We start from the raw sequence: 18988 nt of genomic DNA on the forward strand, positions 1-18988 counted from the left end.
GCAAGCCCAACATATAAAATCTATCCCTGAAAATCTGAAAAGGCATCTTAGGGGCATTACTTGCATCATCTGGGCACCCATCTTAGGATAGAAGTAGATAGCATTCCACTAGCATTGTTTTCCAACAGCACCTATCCCGACCAAGCTAAGCACTATCATGAGAGGAACATACACCAAACCATCACCTGACCCAACATTGGATGACAACCCAACAATGCCTGATATCCAACGATTTAGAGGAGCACTAATGGCTCATTTTGACCTATGGGATGACATCCATCTTAACATGTTTTTCCAAGATAAGCATATGAAGCTTTACAGCAACATCAGCTTACCAGGCCAACAAATAGATTTGATCTTTGACAAAATCAAACCACCAAGCAGGTGTATGAGTAATTGCACTCAAAATGTTTCCAAGTACTACAGAATACAAACCCCATGAATAATAATAAAGCATGCCGAGAGAATGTAGCAGATGAAGAACTTCACAATATTCTCAATATGATGGAAGACTAACGAAGAATCCATTGAAAGAAGATATGAGCAGTAAGAAAAATCAACTCATTGTTCTCACCGCTCAACAAAAGTAGCATTTCCTTTTGTTTTATTAAGAGTAGCATTTCCCTTTATTTGTATTTGGAAAAATAAAGCGGAAAAGTTAATGTAGACTTTTCAACTTAGATTTTTATCTACTAAATAATGTAAAACAATAGATCCAATAATCAATGACAGAGATGTAGTCTGCATGCGTTGCAGCGCTGCATAACAGATGTACCCACAAGAGCACAACTAGATTAATAATGGTTGAGCAACTTTGAGAAAATTATGGTGATGGTGAACTCTATTATACTTCTCATTAAAACGATATCTTTGTTAGAATAGAGTGAAACATGTCAAAGTTTATCCTCAACAGAGTCAACATTCCAAGTGAGATTGCAGCCAATTATAGAAAGAACAAAACAAAAAACATCCTGAGGTAAATATAATGAACACGATTAACAAAGAAATTAAAAGATCTCCTAATCAAGCGATTTGTTTCTTTTGTTGAACTAGATTAAAGGATGACCACACTTAAACAATTTTAGTTACAAAACAACTGCCACCTCTCTATTAAAATGCACAATGATATCTTAGGTTCCATTATACACTTGATTGAGAGGAATTATGGGATTTAACAAGGTAATTTTGGGTGTATGCACCTTACTAATGATCCTTGGTTCTCATGTTTCTGAAGCTAGAAAGAAAGGTCGCCATGGCCACCATATTTCCCAGCAAGACAAACCCCAACAAGACCAGACTAATGAACACAACAAAGTTCCTGGAAATATACCAACTCCCAACCTGTAATAACCCTAAATTTTAAACAATGTTAGTTTGATTTGGAATTCTATAAAATTTCGAATTTTATTAGAATGAACGTATTTGGTTGCGACGTTAGTAAATGAGAAACGGAAACGTTCTCGGAACGTTTAAATTGAAAAACGTTACATTTCCGTAACGTTTATATCGACTTTTATTCCGTCGATCGGTTGCGAAAACTTCCTTCACGAAAGTTGTAGAGCTCGTCGATACGAGTTCGAGAGTATGTGACGCGTTCTAATCGGACGACGTACGTGAAAGTTATTAACGACGGAAGTTAGTTTCCGATTTTGGGAGGGGGTATATAAGTAAATGGTTGCAACTAGGGTTCCCATATTTGGAAACCCTTTCACCCTCTCAACCCGCCGCTCTCTCTTCTCTCTCACTCTCTCGACTTTCTCTCTCTCTCCTCACGACTCTCTCTCTCTCTCCCCTGCCCTCCGACCTCAGCCCTCCGTGGCTCACACAGCCACACCCTAGGCCACCGCAAGCTCGACTTCCCTCCCTCCTGGCCCGGACGCGACCGCCACCGTCGCCAAGAAGCCACGCCGAGCTCCTGCATCTCCTGCAAGTTCGGCACCGATCTCCTCCGCCACCACCGAGCTCAAGGCGAGCTTTCCACCATCAATCAAGGTGAGATACATGCTAGGAACGATTGTGTGATTGCTGTAATGAATTTTTGATGTGTTGGAGTGAGATCGGAGGAAGATAGAGGGGGAGGGTTACCGCCGCCTAGCGGTGGCGCGTGGGGGAGCGTGGAGGGTGTAGGAGAGGGTCTGCCGCCGTAGGAAGGAGGAGGAAGAGATGAGGGAGAGTTTTGGGGCGGCGGTGGCGTGATACGCGCCGTGGTTAGCCTCGGCGCGTGTGCCACACGCGCCGCCGTGCGAGGCGGTGTGAGCATTTTCGACGGAAGGGTATTTTGGTAATTTACTGTGTACGGTAAATGTAAATGTAAATTTTATTTACGTATGGTAAATGTAATTAAATGTTACCTACGGTAAATGTAATTTATAAATTACTTTCAGTAAATGTAAAAAGTAATTTATAAAAGGGTAATTTAGTAAATTTTATTTACTGAATTTGTATTTACATTTAAATCGTACGTATACGTACAGAAATACGTATTAATATTTATACGTACAGAAATACGTATAAAATATTTATACGTACAGAAAATACGTATATAATATTTATACGTACAGAAATACGTATATAATATTTATACGTACAGAAAATACGTATATAATATTTATACGTACAGAAATACGTATATAATATTTATACGTACAGAAATACGTATATAATATTTATACGTACAGAAATACGTATAAATCGTATATTTGTACAGTAACCGTGAATAGTAACAGTGAACAGTAATTTCGTAAAACCGAAAATTGCTGAATAGTAACCGATTATTATTGTTTCGGCATTTAAAGGTTTACGAAACGATTCTAAATGCTTGTCTTATCTTTTCAAGGTGATCGCTAAATCGAGGAAAGGAAATATCATCGGGAATTGTGGAATTACGCTCGAGTCGATAAGGTGAGTAAAATCTCACTGAATTACGAATCTACCCTCGTGGTGATTCAACATTTTTGCAAGTGTGTTTATCAGATGAATTACAACATGTATATAATTTAATGGACTACATATATACAGTATAATGGTAATAAGTACATATATATATATAGTTCATTAAATTACGTACTGTTATTAATTCATTAAAAATAGTCATTTCAGTGACAGAAAAATTTAGCATGTGTATGTGATTCAAATGGTACGATATGATGTGAGATTATCGTACGTAATTTTCAGGTGTTTATGAAATATGACATGTATAGGATATAGTGGACTATGTATATATTGTATAAATGGTAAATAAATACGAATATATATAGTTTGCTATATAATATACTGTTATGATTTTATTGTGGTTATATCGTGAAAGTTTTAAAACGTACAATATGATGTGAGATTATTGTACGTGATTTTTAACATTGAGATTGTTTAAATGTTGATTTGTCTTCGGATGTGATTGGTACAATATGATGTGAGATTATTGTACGTGTTTGGCAAGTCGGAACCTAGCCTTTGGCCGGGCGAAAGTTACGATACAATTAGAGCTCTAGTCTGTCAGCCATAGTACTTCATGTGAGGTAACGGGTGGTTATCTACTCATGAGTACTCAGATTGTTTTGGATGTTGGGTAACGGGTGGTTACCCAATATCACCATAGTACTTCATGTGAGGTAACGGGTGGTTATCTACTCATGAGTACTCAGATTGTTTTGGATGTTGGGTAGCGGGTAGTTACCCAATATCAGAGTAGTACTGCATGTGAGGTAACGGGTGGTTATCTGCTCATGGGTACTCAGATTGTTTTGGATGTTGGGTAGCGGGTGGCTATCCAATATCAGCGGTGTATTACGAGAGGGGTAACAGATGTGTACCAGCGTTCTTGGTACCCGTATTATAAATGCATTGGGTAACCAGAAGGGTTACTTAATTTCCTCATGAGCGTTTTATTTCATATTTCTTGGGTCAACCAGATGGGCTGACTATTGACTCATGAGGGCATTTATATTTGTTGTTTTGTGATCTTTCGTATATATTGATATGCGAACTGTATTGTGATTTTACTCATACGAGCTATAAGCTTACCGGGTTTGTGTTTACAATCCCGGTGCACCAATTCGATGGTGTAGGGGATAATTCCGCATGTGCTGATTAGTGGAGGTTGGGTGACGACTACAGAGGCTTGAAGTCGTTCATATTCTACTTGCGGTGAGGTTTTTAGTGTGGACTTGTGTGTGAGAATTTGTGAGTGATCTGTGAGGATTATTACATTTCCATTTGTGTATGGATTATAATTTGGGTTGTAATAATTGGTTGTCTGAGTTGTATTGAGAACTCAGAATTGATCCGCTGTTACACTTTAATGATTTCTATTTATTTGAGATTATTTTGTGTTTAACGACTTTAGAATTCTGAGTTTTTAAGCTTGAAATTTTAGGGTCGTTACAGTTGGTATCAGAGCCTAAGTGCGTATTTGGCGATTATCAATACCATCCAGGAGCGATGATCCGACTGCAGGCGGGCTCCCATCACATGCTCCTCGGTATAGATATGTTGTCGGGTACGCGAGAGTGTTAGGAGCCATACCTTATGGTTTGGTCCTGTATAGAGTATTGTGACAACATTCCAATGATTCACCTTCTTCTGAAATTTCATGATTGATATTGGTTGGATCTATTTTGTCGAATTCGAGACTTCACATGTATGACTGAGTGTTAATTGTTGAATGGTGATGAATGTGGAAAATGGTCGTGGACAGGGTCGAGGCCGAGTTAGGGCTGCAGGCCGAGTCTGCAATGGGGAGAACCTTTATGAGGAGGCTGCTCCACTGGAAAGACAAGCGATTTTGTTGCTATCGTTAGAAACGATAGTCGTGTGTTGAGGTGATCAAGGACATGAGTGAGCTGCTAGTGCTGTCATTTCATGACGCTTGGATCATGTGGTAGCGGACCATTGGATCGACAGTATTGGGACTTACTCGGTAATGATTGAGTACTCTGAGTTAGAGAAGACGATGATAGCCACATTCATTTATTGATAGTTGGCAGTGGAGGGGTTAGGATTGATTCCCACGCCTATGGGAACTCTTTATGTGTCACTTCGCTTTTGGAGTGTTCCTCGAAATTGGAGACAATGAAAGGCTTATCCTCTTGTGATTGGAAGTAGAGAGTTCTCTGCTTATTTGATAGTGATTCCGGACCACACTATGATGTGATCTGAGGAATCGATTGGTTGAGGCCGCAGTACGCGGTGATTGATTGTTTTGACATGGTGGGTTCTTTCGTAGACCCAGGAAACCAGAGTGTCGTATCTCTGACTCGAGTCGGATAATGCCATGAGAGCTTGAGTCATAGCATATGTTGAGTATGTGGATCTGAAGTAACTATCACAGATCGTTGTGATGTTTGAGTAAAGTGAGACGTTCCGGAGACACTGTGTTATAGCACCTATAACGAAGACGCCGTATGGATGGGACAAATGAATTCCAAGACTTAATGACTGGTGCGATCAGTTTAGAGAGGCTACAATACTCTCTGAGTTTGACAAGCGATCCAGATACTGGAATGCTAACAGGTTTGAGTATATAGTTTCCTATCAGGGCAGAGAACTATCAAGGAGTCTTGACAGAGAGCGTTGACCCTATATTGAGGGATGTTCAGTGTTCAAATGTTGAGGACTAGATTTTAGTTATGCAACTAATCTAAGTTGAAGCCTAACAAGGTTGAGATATTATGTTCAGGTAAGAGATGTGTAGACCATAGGTTGGAGGTGGTTAACGAAAATTTTCGTGACTAACATCTCTAACGCTATTGGTAACAGAGTGGTAGGGTGTATGATACGTTCATAAAGTGGTAATACAATTATTGAATTGAGATTCACATTTTGTCGACGTGACATTCCAAACTTGTTTTGGTTCGGCTATAGACAATTGATGTTACGCATTGTTCTTGGCTGAGCAAGAAATATAAGGTGATGGAGAAATCTCAATGTGGTGATATGAATTAAATTATTTGCTAGATGAGCATTTAAATGAGAACGCTGATCTTTCAGGATTAAATTATTTTGGTGTTGGGGATTGGAACTTCACAATGCCACAGGTCCAAATGAAACGCAATGGCGGTGAAGTGACTCTATTGAAGGTAAGGTATGAGATGACCTTAGCTTAGTGGTGTTTTGATGAATTTTTCGTGACAAGCACCTTCCAACCGGTAAAGAAATGGTTGAGAATCAGATTTTCTTTTCAAGCAAGTGGTGTTAGTATTCGAGACTTAGATGCTCTTTTTCCCTCTATGCATCAAATTATTATTGTTGGATAAGGAGATGTGGCCTCAAGTGTTCAACAAGGGATAAATTTTACGATAAGAGAGTGATCAATTATATTGCTGCTTGCATAGGAGTTATTTTGGCCGAATGCATTGGCCATGAGGGTTCTTAATGAAAGTAAAGAAACAACTGTTTAGAGTGGTGGTATAGCGATCATCTTGGGTTAGTCTGGAGGAGATGGTGGACCCAATATCAGGATTCAGTTGTTGAATTGTTTACTGAATTTATTGTATTACGACTGTGGGAAAAAAATCAATACTATGGATGATGCCACTGGGGCGTTGTGTGGGACCATGTGTCATACATTTGAGGTATGCATGAACCAAGGGGTATGGTATATCTCAGTTGTGGTTGTGTTTATTTTGCACTGTAATTCCACCTAATTATCATGTTCCACTATCGGGAGATAAATATTTTCTTTACCTGTCCTGCGACTTGAAGCAGATAGCTGTAACTTCTTTTTCGACGGTGAGTTTTGGTGAGGGTGATAGGAAGCATGATGCGTCGCTCTTGTGATAACGGTGGTGATTCTCTACTGGCTTGTGAGAATAGTAGTCAAATCCCTGGGAACTGTTCGAGAGTAATTCTTAGTCAAAGGTAGGGTTATGTTGTGGTCGTGGACTCAGTGAGTTAAGACCCTTATCGAGTTACCATTACAAAGGAGGTGCTGGATGAGTAACATGCACAACAACCTTTGATGATTGTAAAAGATAATCATGAACGGAGATTGTTTGTAGATTGGAAGGAATGATAGATTCATGGTTCTAGTGATGGGTTGAGGTGAAATCATAACGGTACTGTTGTGGATATAAGTACGATTTCCTTGGAAACCGATGTGTGTGATGCAAGTAGTAGGTATATGTTAAATATTTATTTTGACTCGTGTTAGGTATTGAGAGTCTTGACCATGCATAGTGGGTGGGCAAGCTCATGACGGGAGAATTGTCTGATAACCGCAAGGGAGGGGTGAATTAGACAAAGGGGTATGTTGACATCTCTACCGAGACCACCATTATATTTTGGTGACTCACATGTGGCGGTTAATGTTAGAACACGTGACAGATTGGGTGTTTGGAGGAGAGTTGAGGCAATGGAGGACATGCTGAGAGCATATATGCTGGATATTATAGGTAACGGGGAAGATCATTTGAAGATCGATTGAGTTGCTTACAACAACCGTTACCATTCTAGCGTCGGCATGGCACCTTATGGGACTCCTTATGGTAGACAGTGTCGATCACCTATCTCTTGGGCCCTTGAAAGTCTCGAGAAGGTAGGAGAACTAGCATATCGACTAGCCTTGCCTACTAACATGTTGGGTATTCACAACTCCATCCACATTTCCATGTTAAGAAAGTAGGTACCAAATGAGTTGCATGTGATTGATCATAGCATCATGGAGGTGAAGAAAAATGCTACTTTTGTTATTAAGCCGGTTGGAAATTTGGATAGACCCACAAAGAAACTTTGGAGGAAAGAAGTTGAGCTAGTCAAGGTGCTGTGGAGTCACCATGATGAGGGTGATGCATCTTGGGAACTAGTGTCAGACATGATGACTAGATATCCACAGTTGTTTGTTGAGGGAGTTTGAATTTCGGGACGAAATTCCTTTAAGGGGGGTAGATTGTAATAACCCTAAATTTTAAACAATGTTAGTTTGATTTGGAATTCTATAAAATTTCGAATTTTATTAGAATGAACGTATTTGGTTGCGACGTTAGTAAATGAGAAACGGAAACGTTCTCGGAACGTTTAAATTGAAAAACGTTACATTTCCGTAACGTTTATATCGACTTTTATTCCGTCGATCGGTTGCGAAAACTTCCTTCACGAAAGTTGTAGAGCTCGTCGATACGAGTTCGAGAGTATGTGACGCGTTCTAATCGGACGACGTACGTGAAAGTTATTAACGACGGAAGTTAGTTTCCGATTTTGGGAGGGGGTATATAAGTAAATGGTTGCAACTAGGGTTCCCATATTTGGAAACCCTTTCACCCTCTCAACCCGCCGCTCTCTCTTCTCTCTCACTCTCTCGACTTTCTCTCTCTCTCCTCACGACTCTCTCTCTCTCTCCCCTGCCCTCCGACCTCAGCCCTCCGTGGCTCACACAGCCACACCCTAGGCCACCGCAAGCTCGACTTCCCTCCCTCCTGGCCCGGACGCGACCGCCACCGTCGCCAAGAAGCCACGCCGAGCTCCTGCATCTCCTGCAAGTTCGGCACCGATCTCCTCCGCCACCACCGAGCTCAAGGCGAGCTTTCCACCATCAATCAAGGTGAGATACATGCTAGGAACGATTGTGTGATTGCTGTAATGAATTTTTGATGTGTTGGAGTGAGATCGGAGGAAGATAGAGGGGGAGGGTTACCGCCGCCTAGCGGTGGCGCGTGGGGGAGCGTGGAGGGTGTAGGAGAGGGTCTGCCGCCGTAGGAAGGAGGAGGAAGAGATGAGGGAGAGTTTTGGGGCGGCGGTGGCGTGATACGCGCCGTGGTTAGCCTCGGCGCGTGTGCCACACGCGCCGCCGTGCGAGGCGGTGTGAGCATTTTCGACGGAAGGGTATTTTGGTAATTTACTGTGTACGGTAAATGTAAATGTAAATTTTATTTACGTATGGTAAATGTAATTAAATGTTACCTACGGTAAATGTAATTTATAAATTACTTTCAGTAAATGTAAAAAGTAATTTATAAAAGGGTAATTTAGTAAATTTTATTTACTGAATTTGTATTTACATTTAAATCGTACGTATACGTACAGAAATACGTATTAATATTTATACGTACAGAAATACGTATAAAATATTTATACGTACAGAAAATACGTATATAATATTTATACGTACAGAAATACGTATATAATATTTATACGTACAGAAAATACGTATATAATATTTATACGTACAGAAATACGTATATAATATTTATACGTACAGAAATACGTATATAATATTTATACGTACAGAAATACCGAAAATTGCTGAACAGTAACCGATTATTATTGTTTCGGCATTTAAAGGTTTACGAAACGATTCTAAATGCTTGTCTTATCTTTTCAAGGTGATCGCTAAATCGAGGAAAGGAAATATCATCGGGAATTGTGGAATTACGCTCGAGTCGATAAGGTGAGTAAAATCTCACTGAATTACGAATCTACCCTCGTGGTGATTCAACATTTTTGCAAGTGTGTTTATCAGATGAATTACAACATGTATATAATTTAATGGACTACATATATACAGTATAATGGTAATAAGTACATATATATATATAGTTCATTAAATTACGTACTGTTATTAATTCATTAAAAATAGTCATTTCAGTGACAGAAAAATTTAGCATGTGTATGTGATTCAAATGGTACGATATGATGTGAGATTATCGTACGTAATTTTCAGGTGTTTATGAAATATGACATGTATAGGATATAGTGGACTATGTATATATTGTATAAATGGTAAATAAATACGAATATATATAGTTTGCTATATAATATACTGTTATGATTTTATTGTGGTTATATCGTGAAAGTTTTAAAACGTACAATATGATGTGAGATTATTGTACGTGATTTTTAACATTGAGATTGTTTAAATGTTGATTTGTCTTCGGATGTGATTGGTACAATATGATGTGAGATTATTGTACGTGTTTGGCAAGTCGGAACCTAGCCTTTGGCCGGGCGAAAGTTACGATACAGTTAGAGCTCTAGTCTGTCAGCCATAGTACTTCATGTGAGGTAACGGGTGGTTATCTACTCATGAGTACTCAGATTGTTTTGGATGTTGGGTAACGGGTGGTTACCCAATATCACCATAGTACTTCATGTGAGGTAACGGGTGGTTATCTACTCATGAGTACTCAGATTGTTTTGGATGTTGGGTAGCGGGTGGTTACCCAATATCAGAGTAGTACTGCATGTGAGGTAACGGGTGGTTATCTGCTCATGGATACTCAGATTGTTTTGGATGTTGGGTAGCGGGTGGCTATCCAATATCAGCGGTGTATTACGAGAGGGGTAACAGATGTGTACCAGCGTTCTTGGTACCCGTATTATAAATGCATTGGGTAACCAGAAGGGTTACTTAATTTCCTCATGAGCGTTTTATTTCATATTTCTTGGGTCAACCAGATGGGCTGACTATTGACTCATGAGGGCATTTATATTTGTTGTTTTGTGATCTTTCGTATATATTGATATGCGAACTGTATTGTGATTTTACTCATACGAGCTATAAGCTTACCGGGTTTGTGTTTACAATCCCGGTGCACCAATTCGATGGTGTAGGGGATAATTCCGCAGGTGCTGATTAGTGGAGGTTGGGTGACGACTACAGAGGCTTGAAGTCGTTCATATTCTACTTGCGGTGAGGTTTTTAGTGTGGACTTGTGTGTGAGAATTTGTGAGTGATCTGTGAGGATTATTACATTTCCATTTGTGTATGGATTATAATTTGGGTTGTAATAATTGGTTGTCTGAGTTGTATTGAGAACTCAGAATTGATCCGCTGTTACACTTTAATGATTTCTATTTATTTGAGATTATTTTGTGTTTAACGACTTTAGAATTTTGAGTTTTTAAACTTGAAATTTTAGGGTCGTTACACAACCGTCCCCAGCAAGACCAGCCTCAACAAAACCCAAGTAATGAGCAGAATAAAGCTCCCGTTCAGGTACCGACTCCCGGCAATCCCCACCAAGACTTCATTGATGAACACAACAAAGCTCGAGCGGAGGTCGGTGTTGGTCCGATCACATGGAACGAGACGGTAGCTACGTATGCACAAAAGTATGCAGAATTGAAGATCGAGACATGCGAAATGGTACATTCTGAAGGACCGTATGGTGAGAACTTGGCTGAAGGTTTTGGTGAAATGACGGGTACACAAGCTGTGAAGTTTTGGATGACAGAAAAGGCTAACTATGACTATGCCTCTAATAAATGTGTTAATGATGAATGTGGGCATTATACACAAGTGGTTTGGCGCAATTCTACTCAGCTTGGCTGTGCTAATGTCAAGTGTAAAAATGGATGGGTGTTTGTAATATGCAGCTATTATCCTCCAGGCAACTATCAGGATGAGCGTCCCTATTGAAAACCATATGTATGGTGAGATACCGAAAACATCTAATGAGTGATGTTAATTACGTTGCATTATGTACCCATATATCATAAATTCTAGGGCGCTTTAATTCTTTTCAGCAACCATCAGCTAGCTTTGTGAGCTTTGTCTTTCTTTCTTAGCTTCCATCAGTTCCATGTACGAAAAAGATTTATTGCTCAAGTTAAACCTGCAAGTACGTACGTTTCTCTTATATATAAAGTTTTAGGCAAGGTGATCGATCATCCTCCGCCGTTGCTTAGCTGGAATCTAAGAGATACAATCTGCAACATGCATGAGGCTTCATCGTTATCTTTCTTCTTAGTTTAGTTAGCTGTACCAGGGGGTAGCTACAATGTTGCACATATGGTTTACAGCTTGTTACAGTCTAACACTTTTTTTTTATTAGTTGAGTGAAATGAGTATATATTATCATTGAAGGGTGGGGTTTGGACCTTTTAATATGACTAATATCCAAGAGCTTCAATTTAAATTGTCTAGAATGGTGTTCAAGACCTTGTAATATTCCTTTCGTTGTTCGAATTCTGACTTTCACGTACAAAAAATTTCATCCTTTTAAGTACATCGTGCATGAAAATTATGGCAAGGCACAATGCATCGATGTAGTTAATTGATCAAGATCTATTAGCTTATTCAGGAAAAATTAGCATTTGTAAGCTGATTGTGAAACTTCGTCTTTAGTGGGTGAGATGGTGTTAAACACAATCCTCACCTTCCATTATGTGACTGGAATTCCATACCACTGAATGATGAACTATCGTTAATTCGTTATCCATCGTACAAAAGGATCTATACGTACATACGCTTTTGTCGACCAGATTTGTTCCTCGATCAGCTTTGTTTCCGTTTACAACTCTACAAAAATAAAAGCCAAGAACTAATTAATTAAGAGGCGATCGATATGAAATTGTAGGTGGAAGCCAGTGCGACTTTCAGCTAACCAATTAATTTGTACCCAAAGAAAAATAATAATTTCCACGCTTGATTCAGATTCTTTCGTTTTCTTCACTAACACTGCTTGGTGCAGCGTCCCCCCAGAATTCGAAAGCATGATTTTTACTTTTGAATGTAACGTACGTACTGCTCATGTGTATGAAATTCTTTCTCGAATAATAAACAACAATATGAAAATACGGAAAATTCTATTATACACGTATTCCTTTGCTGGGTTTCGATCATCTCATGGCACTAATGCAAGCATTCTTCCTTCTTTGAGAAGTAATTAATTAAAAATGATTAACTATATCATCTCATGCATTCTATTATTCATCGATCTGCATGGTTACAGATAAAAAGGCGACGAATGTATGTTGAAGAGATTAAAACATTTCAGACCAAGAAAAAAGAGATTAAAACATAAAATTTAAAAGCTGCTGAAAATACCACGTACACTCGATCTAATCGTGGTGCTTGAGCTTGAGGATTGCCTTTATAATAATTAGCTGATTACCAAGAAGACTTGGGATTGCTTTTATAATTGTTATATAATTAGCTGATTACCAAGAGGACTTGTGTGATATAAAGGACACATGAATCTATTGTAGATTTTACTATAAATTTGTTTGAGCTCATAATATTATTGTTTAGCTGACGCGACAAGCAAGCTATTTGATGTCAAGGGCAAACGTAGTTGTATCCTTGGATAAATCTTCGTGTAGCAGGGGCCACATGTTTCTCTGTTGAAGCCAGGAGGTCCGGGTGGAACACGTACAATTGCAGCGGTGACAACATACCATGCATGCATCGGTGCAGCCTGTTGGAAATTGATTGGCTTATATTTGAGCCATTTGGAATTTCACATTGAAAAAAGTGAAGAGTCATCCTTGGGTTATAAGGATTGCTACCATACACACTAATGTCAAGGCCTTTTGTGGAAAACCCCATACCCGAACTCTACCGGGTGGCTAAAGTGGGGGGAGTATCGGCATTATTGGATCCGTGTGTGTGAGATTGTTGGCCGCTTCCGCACAACACAACTTTTTTTCTTTCCGATGATATACGCATCTCCGACCACATGACACTATGCAATTTGCATGCCCCAAGCATCAATTGAATTAGCAAATGAAATAACATACCGTTCGATATATTACACCCATGAGGAAGATACGTGTATATGTATTTACCAATTCTATACGTAGTAGGGATCAGGGGCTCTGGTGATGCAAATTTGGTAGGCCGTGGCCGGAAAATGGGGTGATGGGACTTGATTGCTGGAATAGGGGTGGATGCGTTCATCACAAGGGAAGGAGATGGTGCGTCGTCTAAAGAAGGGGATGGAGCCAATATATTGTTATCTTCAGGTGAGGGAGATGGTGACACTTCTTCCTTCGGTGAGGGTGGTGGTCGTGGTGATGCCTTACTCTTAGGTGGGGAAGGTGGCGGTGACCTTCTCCGAGGTGGCGCTGCTCTTCTTTGAGGTGGTGGAGAAGGTGGAGTCGAGGGTTTGATCGGAGATGGTGGAGCACGGTATGGGCAGGTGCACCTACCTGTACTCGACGTTACTACTTCGATTTTAAGGTCTGAGATGGTTTTTGCAATACCCACTACAAGAAATAAGGGCTATGGGAACATTTAGTTTAGGGACATTTGAACTAGTGTTCTTAAATCTCTTCATTTGGGGACATATATTAGCATGTGTCCTATTTAAGCAAAAGACACACTTATGTGTCCCAAAATTCTTGAAACATGACTACAATTGTATATAGGAACACTTATGTGTCCCTCTTTTGTATAAGTTTTGTTTGATGGTATACATGTATATACCCATAGTAGAATACCAAATTGATACCGTGAATCTGGACCATTGGATTGCTAGAAAAGGGATTTCAAAAATCCCTCGCCATTCTCAGTCATTTCTCTCTCATCTCTTCCGCGAGAAACCAATACCAAATCATTCAAATTTCTCGAAACCCTAGTTCTTGATTTGGGGATAACACTTGCCAGATTTACGTCGAAGCTCATGGGCCAGCTTCTCTCCCCGACGCCGTTACCACCTTCATCGATCTTGTCGCTGGGATTGTTGACGATTCGGAATCTCCAAAGCCTGGGTAAGCGATTCAGAGGTTGTATGCTCATTATATTTATACGTTTTATGGGTTTTTTTTTACTTTGTATTGCTTCTTGTGCTTGGAGATTGAGGTTTGTGTTTGCGCTATAAAATCCAGCAATTGGGATTGATTGAGATACATGAAGGGAAGTAATCATTGTTGTTGCCAAGCTTTTTTGGGTTTGAAGATCAAATCCTCAAGTTCCCACTCTGATCAAATTGATCGTAAGGTGAGCAAGTCTTACCTTATCGTTACCTTAATCGTAAGTTAGCTCCTTTTCCTCAGTAATTGTGCCCGAGTTTCTCTACTTCGGCAGCTACGACAACGTCTCTCACTCTGAGCTTCTCAAGACTCAAGACATCTCTCGTGTTCTCAATGAAAGCCTCCCAACGTTTTGGTTTTGATTTTCGGTTTCTGTGTTTGTGTGTTGGATTGTTACACATTGTGTCTATTTTGATTAATTGAATGCTTGGAGATTTAAATTAGCACAATTATCGGATTGAAACTAGTTAGTGAATAGCAACAATAATGAAGGATAAGATGTTTCACTTGGTAGGTGTTTTCAACTTCAAGGATGTTTAAGCGCGTAAACTACTACAATTTCCCCCATTAGCACCCCTTGCATAGACAAAAATCTTTAGTCGGTGGCAAAATTGAATAGTGGCACACTAATATAAAAGATCGGTGGGTATATTTTTCCTCCCACTGATCATTGGTGTGCATTGTATACAGTCAGGTGTAAGGCAATACTTGTTTATTCATTGTTGTAGGGGTTTAATATATGTGTTGGATCTGGTGGGGAGAGGCAGATGCCTGACTAGTATAAAGAGAAAGGGATAGAGGTAAGTTGATTCTTGTAGCTGCTATAGTGATATTCTTTTTGAATCGGTGCGACTGTGGTGTTTAAGTGTTGTCATGTGTTTTCAATGTTCTGTATTGATGTTTTATGAGGATCCAGTTACACATGTTGATGTCGAGAAAAAAACCCGGACTACTAATTAAGGAAAATTGTTGAAGTATGGATCACTTATAATTGCTACATGATGCACTATCTCAAGGTGCTCTTCGATAATCTTTTCCATTTATTGAGTAGTTTTGCTATGTATGCTGAGTTTTTCTAGATTATACATGCTTAAAATTGAACCAAACTGGTTTTTATGGATTATAATTTCTTCAGACTGCCGGAGAATATAGGAGGAAGCCAACCTGGTGTTCATTATATAAACATTTGAATGTTGGGCATTAACTTAAATACAAACTACAGTATAGTTTGTGTACAAGGTTTGGTTTGTTCAATAAGAGTATATCCATTCTTTTGCTAAGCAAGTATGTGATTTTCTTGGGGCTGTACAGCTAATTCATTTCTCTAAAACTTTACATATTATTTCTCAGGAGAAAGCACAGAAGGTGGTCATTATCGGTGGTGGTTGCTGCAGCAGCAGCTGTTTGGAAACTTGATACAACAGTATGTATTGTGTTCAATTGCTACATTTATGTCTGTGGGGATGTGGTTAAAATAGTTGGGAAGTGACACAGTTGCTAAATTTTGTAATTTGTCACATAATTTTCTTCTCTGTTCTTACTTCAATTCTGTTTATGAAGATTGTATTTCCAGAAGACCATCTTATACAGATATTGTTTACTCCTTCACTTGCCCGGAGATATGAAGAATTCTACAAAGAGAATGGTCTTAAGTTCTTCAAGGTTTTCCCTTTCTCTGGTACCTATATTGCATGTGAGAGTTTTCATTGAACCTGACTTATTAAGCATATTCAATTATGGACCAGGGTACCTCGCTAAAAATATAGAGGCTGGTTCCAATGGACGTGTAACTTGTGTGAAGCTTGAAGATGGATCCAGTATAGAAGCAGATGCGGTAAGTTAGTGTTTTCTACTTCATAGATATCTCCTGATATTAGGTTGATATATTTATTTGTTAATCTAATTTTGGCTAAACGCTGCAGCGCGTACATCTTGTAATAACTTTTTGTCCATTTTTCACCTTTGCAGGTAATTGTTGGTATAGGAGCAAAACCTGTTGTCGGCCCTTTTGAAAGAGTGGGATTGGCTTCCAATGTTCGTGGTATATAGAAACTGTTTTGAATTGATGCTGCCACAGTTGTTGCCTGAGTATGTTAGCTGTTTACATCCACTTAGCTGTATATTGAACTATGACTCATGCACTTTTAAGTATTATAATCTTGAATAAGAAATACAAGTAGTACTATAAATCATGTGTAGGTAGGCTTTTATGTTGTGCTACGTTTATGGCATATTTAAAATTTTAACTACAAAGCTATTTTTTCTGTCAAGAATCTTATGAAGTATAAGTAGAATGTCTATTTACTTATTCTGCTATCTGTAATTGCAATTTTTCAACCAAGGTTGACGGTCTGTTTACTTATTATGCTATCTATTTACTAAGTTGATGATGTGTTTCTGAAATCGATAGCGCTTAAAATTAGCTCTTTACTTTCACTCTCTTTACAGTATGTTATATCTATAATAACTTTTGCCTTCAAGTTTATGTTTGTTTTTATATAATTTATATTGTTAACATCTCTCTCTCTCTCTTCCTTTTATTATTTTGCCTTTCTTAAACTCAATGTACTGTATTCATGTAGGAGAATGAAGGACTTGCAGTTAAAGAGATGATTATGCATCCTAAATAGTATAGGAGGCAGTAGATATTATTTCATGTTGTATTATATTTGATATTGTATAAGAATCTAAAGGAAGTTAATGTTCAGAAAATGTTGGAGTCTTGCAGTGGTTGCATGTTGAACAATGTCAAACATGGACTGGTATGTTTGTACATTGTAGATACTGAATTTCTAAAGCATGCATTTATTTAGTCTGGATGATTGTGAAAATTGGTCATGTCTACTACTTTGAATACATGGTTGCCAGAGCAGATTTGTTTTATGGAATGTAAATGCAGGCTTTAACTACTAGAAATAAAGGTTGATCAGTTGCAGTAATTTTTCAATTGCATAGGAATACTGGGTTTCAAATTTTGTTGATATATTTATGAATATAAAATTTTAATGGCAAATATATAGAGATTGTGTGATTACTTTTTTATTGTTATGATATTTTATATATTTTATTGGGATTGGTTTGTAATTACTTCCTATTATAGGGACTAAGAGCAAAAATGTAGTTATGTTAATATGCACATATAAGTGTCCCTAATTGATGTAGTGTATCTATACACATGCATGATATTTGTACTTTAGTTTATGTTTGAGATACTATGGGACTCACTCTTTTATTTGGGGACACATGAATTAAGTGTCCAAGTTAGCAATAGGAACACCTTCAAAGGACACATTTGCACTAATTGACCCATTTGGCCAATAGAGACATATATATGTCCCTATAGCTAGCAATAAACACACATAATATATGTCCCCTCAAGCCTAATTTCTAGTAGTGACCACTGCGAAGGATGGATGTTCCTCCAGCTTTAGCTTTGTCAACAGGAGTGGGTGCGTTCGCTAGTGGTGAAGGTGATGATGGCCTTCCTTGAGCTGGTGGAGTTGAGGGTTTGATTGGATATGGTTAAACCGAAGAGGTGCTGGCTGGAGGACGGTTCTTCTCACCAGAAAGGCATCTACACCGACTTGAATTTTTCTTAGGGTTTGAATCTTCAGGTGTATGACCCTCACCCTTACTGCCTCCTCCACCACCACCACCACCTCCTCCTCCTTCTCCTCCACCACCACCACCATCTAGAGTTTATATAACCAATACAAGATCAGCGACAACATTATATATAGTTCATGCTCAGTTGCTCACACTAAAATGAACCTATCCATGATAACATCCTAAACCTTAGACTCCCTAGAGAGCTTAATCACAGCACAATTGCAGAAGAGATAAAGCAAGAAGAAGAAACCCGGAGCAAGTTTTTTTCTCTATTCATATAAAATCCCAAGATATAAAAGAAAATACACAGAAGCAAGACTATTTATAGTTTTGGAAATACAACAAATATAGAAAAATAGAATCCCAAGATATAAAAGAAAATACACAGAAGCAAGACTATTTATAGTTTTGGAAATACAACAAATATAGGAAAATATCTAAAGAGAAAATTCATATAAGCATATATCAATTCCAATCGTTGGAATCTGTCAATACTGATAGCATAGTCAACATCTCCCCTCAATCTTAGTAGGAGATAACACGCTGAGATTGCCACAGCTGGTCTTGACTTTGTCAAGTATTGGAGAGCACCAACAATGCAGTTTACAGAGTCCAGCTTGAGCTCATGTTTACAGAGTTTCAGAACTAGTTTCCTTGTGTAACCAACATTCTCTACATTACTACGATCTTATTTCTCCTTAATGACAAGTAAATTAGATAATCCCATTGTTACATCACCAAGATGAACAATTGCACTCTTAAGCTTCTCAAACCATAATTTCAAAAGAAGAATATGTAGATCCTCCCTTGTTATCCTTCTAACGACATCAATATCATGGCCATTGACATCATCACCCTTTTCCTTCACTTCGATGTACTCAGAACTCTCTTTGGTAACCTCTGTACTTTGAAT

The 18988-nt window shown here is 38.7% G+C and overlaps 1 pseudogene; it reads left to right on the plus strand.

The window, feature by feature from the left end:
- The first annotated feature begins 11074 nt into the window (after positions 1-11074).
- On the plus strand, positions 11075-16853 carry LOC126784000 (monodehydroascorbate reductase, chloroplastic/mitochondrial-like; annotated as a pseudogene).
- Positions 16854-18988: the final 2135 nt, after the last annotated feature.

This window comes from Argentina anserina, chromosome 2 (genome assembly GCF_933775445.1).
Source record: "Argentina anserina chromosome 2, drPotAnse1.1, whole genome shotgun sequence".
NCBI lineage: Eukaryota > Viridiplantae > Streptophyta > Magnoliopsida > Rosales > Rosaceae > Argentina > Argentina anserina.